The sequence below is a fragment of the Oryctolagus cuniculus genome, chromosome 15 (assembly GCF_964237555.1).
Source record: "Oryctolagus cuniculus chromosome 15, mOryCun1.1, whole genome shotgun sequence".
Taxonomy (NCBI): Eukaryota; Metazoa; Chordata; class Mammalia; order Lagomorpha; family Leporidae; genus Oryctolagus; species Oryctolagus cuniculus.
The window spans coordinates 68,349,937-68,361,990 of record NC_091446.1 but is presented as its reverse complement, the minus strand read 5'-3'; the positions used below and the strand labels follow the sequence as shown (position 1 = coordinate 68,361,990).

At 46.5% G+C, this 12,054-nt stretch overlaps 1 protein-coding gene across 29 annotated transcripts in view; it reads left to right on the top strand.

The window, feature by feature from the left end:
• The window catches only part of KCNMA1 (potassium calcium-activated channel subfamily M alpha 1), a 781,282-nt gene that overhangs the window by 288,577 nt on the left and 480,651 nt on the right, over nt 1–12,054 (top strand). The window contains exon 3 of one of the 29 annotated variants that reach the window (XM_070056988.1): nt 1–12,054. This exon is cut by the window's left edge and continues 39,854 nt beyond it; it is cut by the window's right edge and continues 25,963 nt beyond it. The gene's annotated coding sequence lies outside the window, so the exon portion shown is untranslated. 29 annotated transcript variants of the gene reach the window in all.

The window sequence follows — 12,054 nt, the reverse complement described above, 5'->3', positions numbered from 1 at the left end:
GTGCATGGGGCAGGGTGGAGGCAGGGTGCTTGGCTGCTTCCCACCCTGGCATTGCTGGAGGTGGATGTGAACACAGTCACGTCTGTCGTCTGGGAAACCAAGACAGGAGTTCTCAGCTCTCCGTTGCCCGCTCTCCTTGCAGCTGACTACACGGCTCACATCCAGGCGAGGCAGGCAGATCGGATCAGCGGAGCGGCAGAGGGGGCTGGCAGCAGGTGGCGGAGGAAGGCACGTGGATTTGATAGTTTTCTAAGATATCGTGTTACTGATTTGGAAGAGACCTGAGGGTGGAAATGTAAGAGATGGGTGATAAGGAGCCCTGGAGACAGGCATGCGTCTCCCTGATGGATGTGCGGTTGGAGGCAGCCCTGGCAATCTGTTTTTCAGCCCTGTTTCCCTGCTGGCCACCTGTGGAGCCTTTTAAACCCTGTTTTCCAGACCAGCCCCTCTCAGCAGCAGATACCTTTTGTATCTGTTGACTTTCTTTTAAGATTTATTTATTTATTTGAAAGGCAGAGTGACAGAGAGGAACAGAGAGAAATCTTCCATCTACTAGTTTACTCCCCAAATGCCCACAGCATCCAGGGCTGAGCTGAAGCCAGGTTTGCCACAGGTGGCAGGGGCCTAAGTCCCTGGGCCATCCTCTGCTGCCATCTCAGGTGCTTTAGCAGGGAGCTGGTTTGGAAGCAGAGTAGCCAGGATCTGAACTGACACTCCCTCATGGGATGCCACTGCCACAGGTTAATGCACAGGTTAATCAGCTGCACCACAGTGCTGGTCCCTCATGTCCATTTACATATTTGCATATGTTACCTGTGTTTATATGAAGGGTCTTCAAAAAGTTCATGCATGATACATATTATGAAAAATTTGTGAATCTCACCTTTTTGCATGAAAATAGATTTACCATTTATTTCCATTTTTCATAAACTTCTTGAAGTTCCCTCATCCAAAAGTGGAGTAAAACTTGTTCACTCTGCCCCTAAAAACCACTTTTTGCCCTCTCAGACCATACATGCATTAGACACATCTCAGGGGCGGGGCACATCAGGGTTTTCTTGGGGAGGGGAACAGCTGTCCATCCCTGTCTCAAACTGTCTGGTGGAGTAGGGGAGCTGGGAAGAGTCTCACCTTTCTCAAGCAGCTCTTTAGTGCCAGGCACCAAGACAGGTGTTTAGATATGTCAGCTTGCCTGATGTTGGTGGCAGCTGAGTGGTCAGACCAGGGACCAATGCTGTTTCACAAGTGAAGTCACAAAGATTCAGATGGTGGCATGAACAGAACAGAGTGGGCTGGGATCCTGGTGGCACTTCTGGGAGGAGGGGCAATTGAACTGGGCCTTACAGAAGAGACGGGCATGGACATGAGAAAGGGGAGCAGTCCAAGCAGGGGACACAGCAGGAGCAAAGGTTTAGCATCCATAAGGGACTGTGGCATCTGAGACAGATGTGCAGATCTGAGACAGACTTGAGGCAGAGCCGTTGCAGGCAGAGCAGAACGTGTGTGTTCTATTCACTCTGATTACAATGGGTTATTGAGCAAGGATATGGCTTGGATATACTTAGCATGGTGTCCATAGACATTTCTTCATAGGTGAACATGGGAAACAGAGGCACAAAAGTCAGACATCTGGAGTTCCTAGCTCAGGGGCTTCCAGAAATGGAGTGATCTTTCCAGGGTATCCTAGTGAAGGAAGTCTTTGAAAGAAATTCACAAAATCTGTGACCAAAGAGAGATGAGGCTCTTGTTTTCTTTGCATTCCCAAGTCCTTCTGGCACACTCACCCCTTTCTTTATAGATGCTTTGCTGGAGCTCTGAGTAATGTGTTTGCATCAGCAAGGGCGGGCCCCTCTAACAACCCCCAGATCTCAGTAAATTACTACGGCAAAGATGTAGTGATCTACTGAGATCGCTCCTCTTTGATTACCCCTCCCCCATGCTTCGTGCTCTGCAAAGGGTACAAAGAAGCCCAGGCGTCTGGAGCCCGCCTTCCTCCTGCCCCTGCAGCCTCCGTTCACAACTGTGCTTTGCTGTCACTGCAGTGGAGGAGAGCAAGGAGAACTGCACAGCTCCTAACATCTCGGCCCCTTCTGTTGACGTTTTGTTGGCTAGCGTAGGTCCCATGGCTTAGCCTGACTTCCAAGGGAAAGGGCCAGTGAATTCCTGTCCTGTACCCAGGATGTGAAGAGCAGGAAATATTTGTCAATAGCACAAAAATGACCACTGTTGCCTTTTGGCTGTCTCGGTACCACCATGACGGTTGGCAGGAACAAACACTTATGAACGGGGATGAACAGGGAGCCGTTTTCTAACAGAGATGGGTATGATGTGAAAGTATCTATTGTGTCCAGTGTAAGAAATACAGGGAGAACACTAGTCATGAGGACTCCAGGAACCCAGTGCCTCTGATGGCCTCAAGGCTGAGGCGTTTGAAGTGAGTCTTGCTGATCTGCAGAATGATGAAGTTGAATTTAGAAAATTCAAGCTAACTACTGGGGATGTTCAAGGTTAACAACTGCCCAACTTCCATGGCACAGATCTTACCAATGGCAACCTGTGTTCCACAGTGAACAAATGGCAGACCATGACTGAAGCTCGTGCTGATGTTAAGACTGCTGATGGTTATTTGCTTCGTCTGTTCTGTGTTAGTTTTACCAAAAAATGCGATGATCAGGTATGGAAGACTTCTTAAGCTCAGCACTGATAGATCTAGCAAATCCAGGAGAAGAAGAGAGAGATCCCAATTGGAGAGGGGCAAACGAATGACTTGAAATGAAACTTGAAATGAAAACTTGGTTCCAGGCAGCATGGAAATGACATAGAAAAGGCTTCCTTATCTATTCTCTCCATGACATCTTCATTAGAAAAGTAAAAACACTGAAGTCCAAGTTTGAATCCAGAAAGTTCCTGGAGCTTCATGGTGAGTGGTAGTTGTGGAAAAGCCAGTGAGGATGAAACTGGCTAAAGTCGAATGAGCTGATGTATGAGAACCACCAGTCTGAGAATCTATGTAAAATTTAGACTTTAATAGTGGCAAATAAAAAATCCTATCAGTAAACGTTTGCTTCTGGGGAAAAAAGATGACCACAATAAGGATATTAAATGATGAACATATATTGATTTTTTTCAAGATCAAGTTGAAATGATTTTTTCTCTATTTTCTCTGCAGCAATTTGAATCTCTCTCTATTATCATTCATATTGAACCATTTGTTAAGTATTTATTTGTTGCCCCAAATAAAGTAAAAATTCCTGAGGGCAAAGAGCATTTCAGTGAGAGAAGTACAGATATTTATTGAGGACCTCCCCTGTATATACCAGGCACAGTGCTAGACACACAGAGCATAATCCCAGGTTTCCAGGGTGATAGGTCCAGTGAAGGTGGCAGGTGACTTGCCTCTTAATTCCAGAATATCCTGAACATGTTTCTAGATTAGTGTGGACTAGTCCAGCTGCTTGTTGATTGACTCTCTAAGTAGGAAGCGAGAGGTAGTAGAGGCTTCCAGAAGGAGCTGGCCTATGAACCAGTGACCTAGCAGAGGCCCCCGCTATGGCTTTGGGCAATGGTTTGCTCATCCTGTGTTCTATTTGTTCATGTAAGCAGGAAGATGTAATTATGAGTCCCATTCAGCTGATGGGAAAAGTGAGTGTCCCAGTTGGCTTAGCAGCCCAGAGTGCTTGGTTTCTTGAAGGTGGCATTCATCTCCACTCTGGTTATGTCAACTGGGCTGGACCTGCCGAGTTCAGGCTTCCTATCACCAGTTCCCAATGCCATCAGTCAAGTGTTCTCAAATTGGTGGAGCTTAAAAATGACAGCCATTTGAAATTGAGTAGAATTCCATATTATTAAAATAGCATTCTAAATTTTAATCTTGTGCATCAGCTTTTTAATAGCTTCTACTTTCACTAAAAATTATGGGCTGTGCTCACAGACATTTAATTTAAATACTGTCAAGCAAGACTGATCTCTCTTCCAGCATTGCCAGATTTTCTTTCTTTGCCTCCTTTTTTTTTTTTGTTAAAATATGGAATTAATTTCACTATTTGGAAATTTTATAGGGTAAGAAATCTAAGAAAGAGAGCACATCTTTGATTTCTACCTTTTTATTCCTTTCCTTCTATTCTGGGGTCTTCTTTCTAGCTTGCCCGGGGAAGATGTGGGGCAGGCTCGTCTGCAGAAGCCAGGTGATGGCTACTTCCTCTGAAGCGTCTCTCCCCATCACCCTGTCGCTATCACACCAGACAAGCTCAGTGGCCAGTGTTGGTGCTCTTGGGTGCTTAACCTCTCCGTGACTTGCATAGGCTCCCAGGAGACGCTGACCATCCACAGAGGATGCCCTGCCCTGACTGCTGTTTCACACATGGCTACGTTTCCTTCCCGACTCAGGCTGCATCCTTCCAGGCTGGGTATCTTCACCCTCCTCCCATTCCCTTTCTCTTGAACCATGATGGGGTAACAGAGACAGAGGGAAGGATTGATAAGGAGTGCAAAGGGGTGCAGTGATCATGGATCTTGGAGCCACACCTGACCTGGCTGGAATTTCTTGCTCTATCAGTTGCTAACTTGGTGAACCTGGAAAACCAACTTAACCTCTCAGAGCCTTGGTTTGCTTTGCCTGTGAAATGGGTGATGATGTGGACCCAGTGAGAAAGTGCATATGAAGTGCATTATCCAGCTCCACGTAAATGACCTCTCTTGCTGGCCAGCTTTCTTTCCTCTCCTGTTCCCACAGCCCTGTCCAATAGTTCTCAGTCCTAGACCCATGTTAGAATCACCCAGGAGCCTTGAGAGTCATCCCAACACCCAGGCTTCACTGTAGACCAATTAAGCCAGAGTCTAGTGGTGTATGCTTGTGGCCTCTTTACTTTTAAAATTCTCTCCAGGTGAGGCACGTAAGGATTGGGAACAAGGCTGAGTCCCTAGGGTTGCCTAAAGCAGAGAACACTTCTCTTTTAAGATCAGAAGAGCCTTATTTCAGTGCTGTGGGCAAAGATCCAGATCTCTCGTTAGTGCTGAAATGGGATTTTACCTTTCCCGACTGCCTGAGAGAATTAGGAGAAAAGTGAAGGAGGATGGATTCTCAGGGGGAGGGAGGAGGTGATTCCTCTGTTTTCTTCTCGGGACACTTAGGCACCTTGCTTCCACTGGGGTGCAGCCAAGGGGAGGGAGGGTTGGGGAAGGACAGGAAGGAGGAAGCAGAGAGGAGGGGCTTTCCTCCTGGGACCTTCCCTGGGGTCTCCGCCCACTGAGGTTATCCCCTCCTGTAGATTCTGGACAGCCTTTCTTCTAACCCTGAGGCATCCTGTATGATACAGTGTGAGGCCATTTAGCCACATAGAATGCTTGAAATACAGCTGGTCTGAACTGAGATGGGTTGTGTCACATGCATATTCCAAAACTAAGTACAGAAGTGGATATCACATTAGCAATTTTTTAGCAACCAGCTACATGTTTAATGAGATCATGTGCATGAATTGAGCATATTTTGAATATATTAGTTATGCAAATATTAAAATTAATTTCCCTTGTTTCCTTTTACTTTTTAATGTGGCTAACAGAAAATCTAAATTACCTATGTAATAATGATATTTCCATAGGACAACATTGGTTTAACCTCTCATTCAACATTCATTATCTGTTTCATATGAAAGCATGGCTTAACACTTCCATTAGATGGGGAGTTTGAGGCCAGGGATCTCAGAAACTTGTTTTCTGTACCTCAAACATCTGTCATCAAAATTCATTGTGCTCAGTAAGCATTGGCAAATGTTTTCTGTAATCGTGGATGATAATGATGGTGATGATGGAATAGAGATCAAATGGTATAATGAGACCAAATTTTAAAAAAAAATTTAAGATTTATTTATTTGAAAGGCAGAGAGAGAGAGAGAGAGAGAGAGAGAGAAATACCTCTCATCTGCTACTTCACTACCTAAATGGCAGCAAAAGCCAGGGCTGGGCCAGGCCAAAGCCAGGAGCCTGCAGAGCTTCATCTGGGTCTACCACATGGGTGCAGGGGCCCAATTACTTGGACCATCTTCCACTACATTCCCAGGCACATTAGAAGGGAGCTGGATCAGAAGTGGACCAGCTGGGACTTGAATTGGTGCCCATATGGGATCCTGACACAGTAGGCAGAGGCTTCACCTTCTAGGCATTTGATGTAGTGATCAAGGTACTATGAGGGATGCCTACATTCCATGTCAGTGTGCCTGAGTTTGACACTCTGCTTCCAATTCCAGCTTCTTGCTAATGTGCACCCTGGGAAGTAGTAGGAGAACCTGGATTGAGTTCCATGCTTCTGGCTTCAGACTAGCACAGCCCTGGTTGCTGTGGGCATTTGAGAAGTGGACTAGCAGATGAGAGCTCCACCTGTCTCTTGTGCTTTTCAAATAAATTAAATAAATATTTTTGTAAAAACATGCAAGATTAAATCATTACACTTTTTAGAATAAAGGTCTTGAAATACATCTCAACTTTTCAAATTATTATATAAAGATCCTTAATACATACAGCAAAAATATTTTCATTCATTTCTATTGAGAGATGGAACAATTTAAAAAGACTCCTATAATGAAAAGTATCCTAAAATGTTTACTGAACTCTTGCTTTTGGGTAGTACTAGATGATAGGGACTGAACAGTGAGTTAATGAGAAAAAAAAATCAATGCTCTTTGGACTTTATACAGTTATGTGAAGATAATCACCTTTCCAAGTAAAATGTTGCAGATAATCAGCAGGCTGGAGAAAAACAAAACAAGGCAAAGGAAAGGGTGTGGGGGTGGGCTTGAATGGGTGACCTATGGATCTTCCGTAAGGGCAGTCATTGAGCTAAGTGTCCATTGATCACACACTGAAGATGAACAAATCTCTGGAGGATCACTGGGCCTTCTTGCATGAGTAATTCACCAAATTAGTGTCTTTCGTGTGTATATGCATTCAACAAATACCTGTACTGAAATCCTGCTCTGTACTTGAGGCAAAAGAAGTGGGTTCCGCCTGTCCAGGAGCTCACAGCTTGATTCAGAAGCAGGGATGTGCACCAGGTAAGTGTCACATTCACATTCTCTTTGAAGCAGATCCTCAGTTAGGCAGCACTTTCACAACTGCACAGCAACCAAGTACATCTCATCTGGAAGACTGTCCAACTCAGATGTGCTGGAGCTGTTGCCTGGGCAGAGACTGCCATAGGACCTTGGGTCCCTGAGCATACTATGAAGCTGTGTGCTGTGGTTTGGATATTAGTTTGGTTGTTTCATGTCCCACAAAGGCCCATGGGTTAAGGATTTGGTCCCCAAAGTATTCTGTTAATGGTACTAAGAGAGTGGAAACTCAATACAGTTATGGTGCCTGGAGGTTGGGCCTTTGGGAGGGGACTGGCTTGGATTAGGTAGTTAGGGTGGAGACCCTATGATCAAATCCTGGTGGCTCTGTAAGGACAGACATAGGCACATGCTCCTCCTTGCCATGTGATGCTCTGTGCCAGCCCAGGACTTTGCCAGCAAGAACATCCTCACCAGATGCCTGGCTCATGCAGCCACTTGATCTTGGACTGTGAACCTCCAGAACCAGGAGCCAGGATAAACCTTTTCTCTTTATCCAGTTAGCATCTCTCACGTATTCCATTGTAATGAAAAGCTATCTAACACACCCTGAGTTTGAGTCCATAATGAATTGAAGCCTAAAAATGCTGTAATTTCTTTGCAATGGGATAGTTTAAATTTTGGCACAAAAGTTATTTTTGAATTATGAGGAGGTGATTAATTTGTAGCGATATAGTTTGAGGGGCTCCTTGGGTTATTTACTGGCCACTCTGCTGTGTCTCACAGCATGTGTCTCATCCATTGAGTCCATAAAGAGAGGAGCAAACAGGCCCTCAGTCCAGGGGAGCCCAAAGCAGTCAGACTCCCACTTGCTCTTTAGCAGCAATGCTATTGCTGTTTCCCCTTCTGGAATCGGCCAGCAGAATGCAGACCCTACCTGACCAGCTGAGGCCATCCTGGAGCTCCAGGTAGGAAGCAGAATGAAACAGGTGTCTGTTTTACTTACACCTGATGAGCATACTTGCTCTATGTCAGGGCCCTCTTTGCCTAAAGAGAAAAGACCCTGTTCTTTGTTTCACCCTTGAGACTAGAAAAGTTGTCTTTAACTAGGGTAACACAGGGGCTTGTTGCTAGGCGAGTCCGATGTATCCGTGCATAATCTGAATCTGGGAAGCAGCGATGAGGCTGAGTGGTTTTCTTCTGAGAGCTGTGTGTTTCCCTCTTTCCTCCTTTTAACCCCTCACCTTTCTGAGATCATCTCGCTTTCCCGCTGCCATCCCATGGATGTGTTCATCCCCAAAATCTCTGTGCTCTGCTTGGTGGCCCCACACCTCTCCTGTGCTCCAGGCCTGGTGCTCTCAGGAGAGAAGCAGATGGCAGAGCTGTCCATTCTCCCACTCAGCGAGGCAGGTGGATGGCAGCTAGGGAAACAGCAGCAGGTGGGGAGGTGGAGTTTCTGGGCTGAGCCTGCAGGGGGCGCCACATCATCAATGACCCCCCCTGGGCAGAACAGCTCACCTGCAACCAGCGCTGTTGGCAGAAAGTGGCAGCTGCTAGCTGCCTCCGCCCTTGAGCGTGCAAAGAGTAATGTTGGGTGGGCGGCAAGAGCTGCTGCATTTCTGGATATCACCAAGGTTCTACAATAGGGCCCCCAAGCTCTGTGACAAGTGGGATTGTGCCCAAGTAGTTCCTTGACCCGGCCCCTTATCTTCCCGTTCTCCTACCCTGGACAACTCCTGTGCACTCTATGGGTCTCAGCTTTGAGCTTCAAATTCAGTAGTGCATCCCCTTTGTGCTTCCCTCTCGCCAGGTCCTCAGCCTCCCACACTGCTCTGCAGTCTGTCTCACATACCAGGCTTTGCTTTCCTGGATGGCAGGGACTGTGTCCAGTTTCTCACTGTATTTCTAGGGTCCTAAAAAGTCAGCATCTGTAGGCTTGAGCAGATCCTATCTCTGTGTAAAGCCTTATTTAATTAATTGTAGACATCTGTTGATCCTGGACGTGAAAGGAAGCAGCATCTTGCTTAAGGCAACCAAGCTGATAAATTCAAAATTCACTTCTTTAAGGCTTTGTAGTGCTTCCTGAAGTAATTTGGGAGAGGGGCTAGGTCATCTACTTCTTGATCATTATCTTGTTTATTAAAAAGAAATGAGGATTTGGGTGGTATGTGAATATCAATAGTTATGAAATATCTTTCACTGCCTCCCTTCCCTTGTCTGACCCAGACAAGGATGGATGTTTATGGAAGTGGATATGTTTCATTGGCCATTGTTGCCACGATGCCATGCATCATAAAGCACTATTGTATAGAGCACAAGGAGGTACAACTTATGGTTCCTTATTAGCAATTCCTCATGCTCAGACCACTGTCAGTCAGTGATAGAGACCTGGGAGACTGGGTTGAAGGGGGTGAACCCAGCCAGCATGGAGTGTGAAAGCTCCCAGATCAGCCACACGTGCCAGCTGAGGTGTGTGTGGCTCAGGTGTGTGACTGGCAGGCGCACTGGGCGCGGAGGGCAGTAGGATGCTGGGGCTTGGTTGAAGCTGGTGTGCGCTACTGCCTCCTTTAATCTAGGTTCTACTTGGTATGTACATTGGAAAGGGAACAGGGCTGACCAAACAATAGCACTAGTGACCCCAGCGTCCTCCTGTTTAGCCCCATTTCTTTGCCAAACAGTAAGCTCCGGGCTTTTCCCACATTATTGTTCACGCTCTGACATCCTGAGTGGAAGCTCCTGTTTCCGTTTTACAGAGGATAACAGAGTCCTCCCAGGGTGACTCCCTTTCCCATCATCACACAGGTAGTAAGTGGTGAAGCTACAGCTTCATCAAGTTCTACCTGACTGCTTTTTGCACTAAACCTTGCTGCCTAAAGAGCCACACCCTTTGCCAATCACTGCTGCCCACGTGTCTTTTAGCAAGCCACGTGCATCTCTGGGCTCTGCTCTCTGCTCTCTATGATGAGGACGGTGTTCACTGCCTACTTTGGGAGGATGTCAAGCACCGGGAAGGCACTCGGGTGGATTGCAGTGTTTAGCAAAGTATTGGGAGGTCAGGAGAAGGTGAGGTCGTTATCATTGTTTGTCTTCCATCCTGACTCCTGCAGTTCTGGGTCATGGGCTGGGAACATTGAGCCAGGCATTGAACAGTCTTCAAAGGAGCAAAGCAATCCAGGCCTCTGCGCTGGGGATCTGCACAGCCTGTGTGTGTCCTGTGAGCCTGCCGGGTGCCTGTGGAGGCTGAAGAGTGATGGAGAAGCAGAAAAGCGGGTGGCCCAGCCTGGCTGAGTGAGGGTGGGCAATGGCTGGGATCTGTAACTTTGCCACGGCTTTCAGGGGAATTGTGAGGTTTTGTGTTTGTCCCTAATTAGCTCCCAAGGTGCAGTAGGTTAATCCTCCACCTGCGGCACCGGCATCCCATATGGACACCGATTCTAGTCTCAGCTGCTCCTTCTCCAATCCAGCTCTCTGCTGTGGCCTGGGAAAGCAGTGGAGGATGGTCCAAGTCCTTGGGCCCCTACACCCACATGGGAGACCAGGAAGAAGCACCTGGCTCCTGGCTTCAGATCAGCACAGCTCCGGCTGTTGCAGCCATTTGGGGAGTGAACCAACGGACAGAAGACCTTTCTCTCTCTGTCTCTCCCTCTCACTGTCTGTAACCCTACCTCTCAAAAAAATAAATAAAATCTAAAAAAAGAAATTTCTAAGTTCCTTTGTAGGTGGGTGAGTAAGCAGCCTTTCTCCCAGCTCTAACCTGCCCTGTGCAGTTTGTTCAGGAAGGGGCTAGGTGTTAGGAGCAGAGAGAAGGAAGGAAGGAAGGAAGGGCGTCCATGCCAGCCAAGATAGGGGAGGGGGAAGAAGGCTGCTTCTTTGTTAAACCTGAGTTAGAATAACAACAACCACAAGGTATTATATTAATAATATTTTTCTTTTCTGGGTTCTTATTACATAGCAAGCACTTTCTACGCTGTTGAAGTGTATTTTTTCATTTAAAAATTAATTTGCGAGTTCAGTCGTATTTTATGGTAAACTTTACAGGTGGATGTACTGAGATACTTGACCAGCATTGCATCCTGGCTAGTGAGAGTCAGGACTGAAATTCTCGACCTTCACTCTAGGTAAACAGTCCCTGCCACCTCCTTGTGGTAAGTCAGGGAGTAGAAGAGTTAACTCATTTCACAATAGCAGATCTTGTCTGTTCAGTTTCTTATTACCCAAACCAGCAAAGGTGGCTGTCTTAGTCCATTTGAGCGGCTGTAACAACAGTATCATAGACGAGCGGCATACTTAGCAGGCATTTGTTTCTCACAGTTTTGGGGACAGGGAGGTCCAAGATCATGGCGCCGGCGGAGCATCCGTCCAGCAAAGGCCCACTTCCTGGTTCTTGTCTCCTTGCTGTGGAAGGAGCAGGAGCTCTCTCTGGAGTCTCCTTTCAAGGGAGGGCTCCTCCTCGTGACCTGATCACCTTTTAGAAGCTTTATCTCCTCACACCATGGCATTGGGTGTCCATGTTTCAGCCTATGCATTTGGGAGGGGACGCAAGCATTGAGTCCCTGGCAGGAGCCAATGATTTCCCAAATCCTTCCTATCGGCTCTGGTGTGCATTATGAGTTTTTTTTTTTTAATACATAATCTTAGAATCATGGGCACAAGAGGTGGGGGAGCCCAATCCCTAAACTAAAACATACGTGTTCTCAATAATTGTGTTTCTTTGAACATGATAACATAAAAAATCTCTATTTAGTCCTTGAAAGCCTTCCGAAAGTCACAATCTCCCACATGCACGTCATTCTATTACCTGTTGTCTTCACCTGGCTGCAAAGGGGGAAAAAGTGTCATGACCTATTAGCCTCCATTCACTTGGCTTTTTCAGGAGCACAGACAGGGTCCAGAGTGTTTGGGCACACATTTTAATTTAGGTAGCTAGCCCTGTGTCTTTGTCACAGCTTATGTTTCCAGAACATTGTCAGATCTTTGAAGGAAGTCAAGGTAGCATTGTCTGAGTACACAC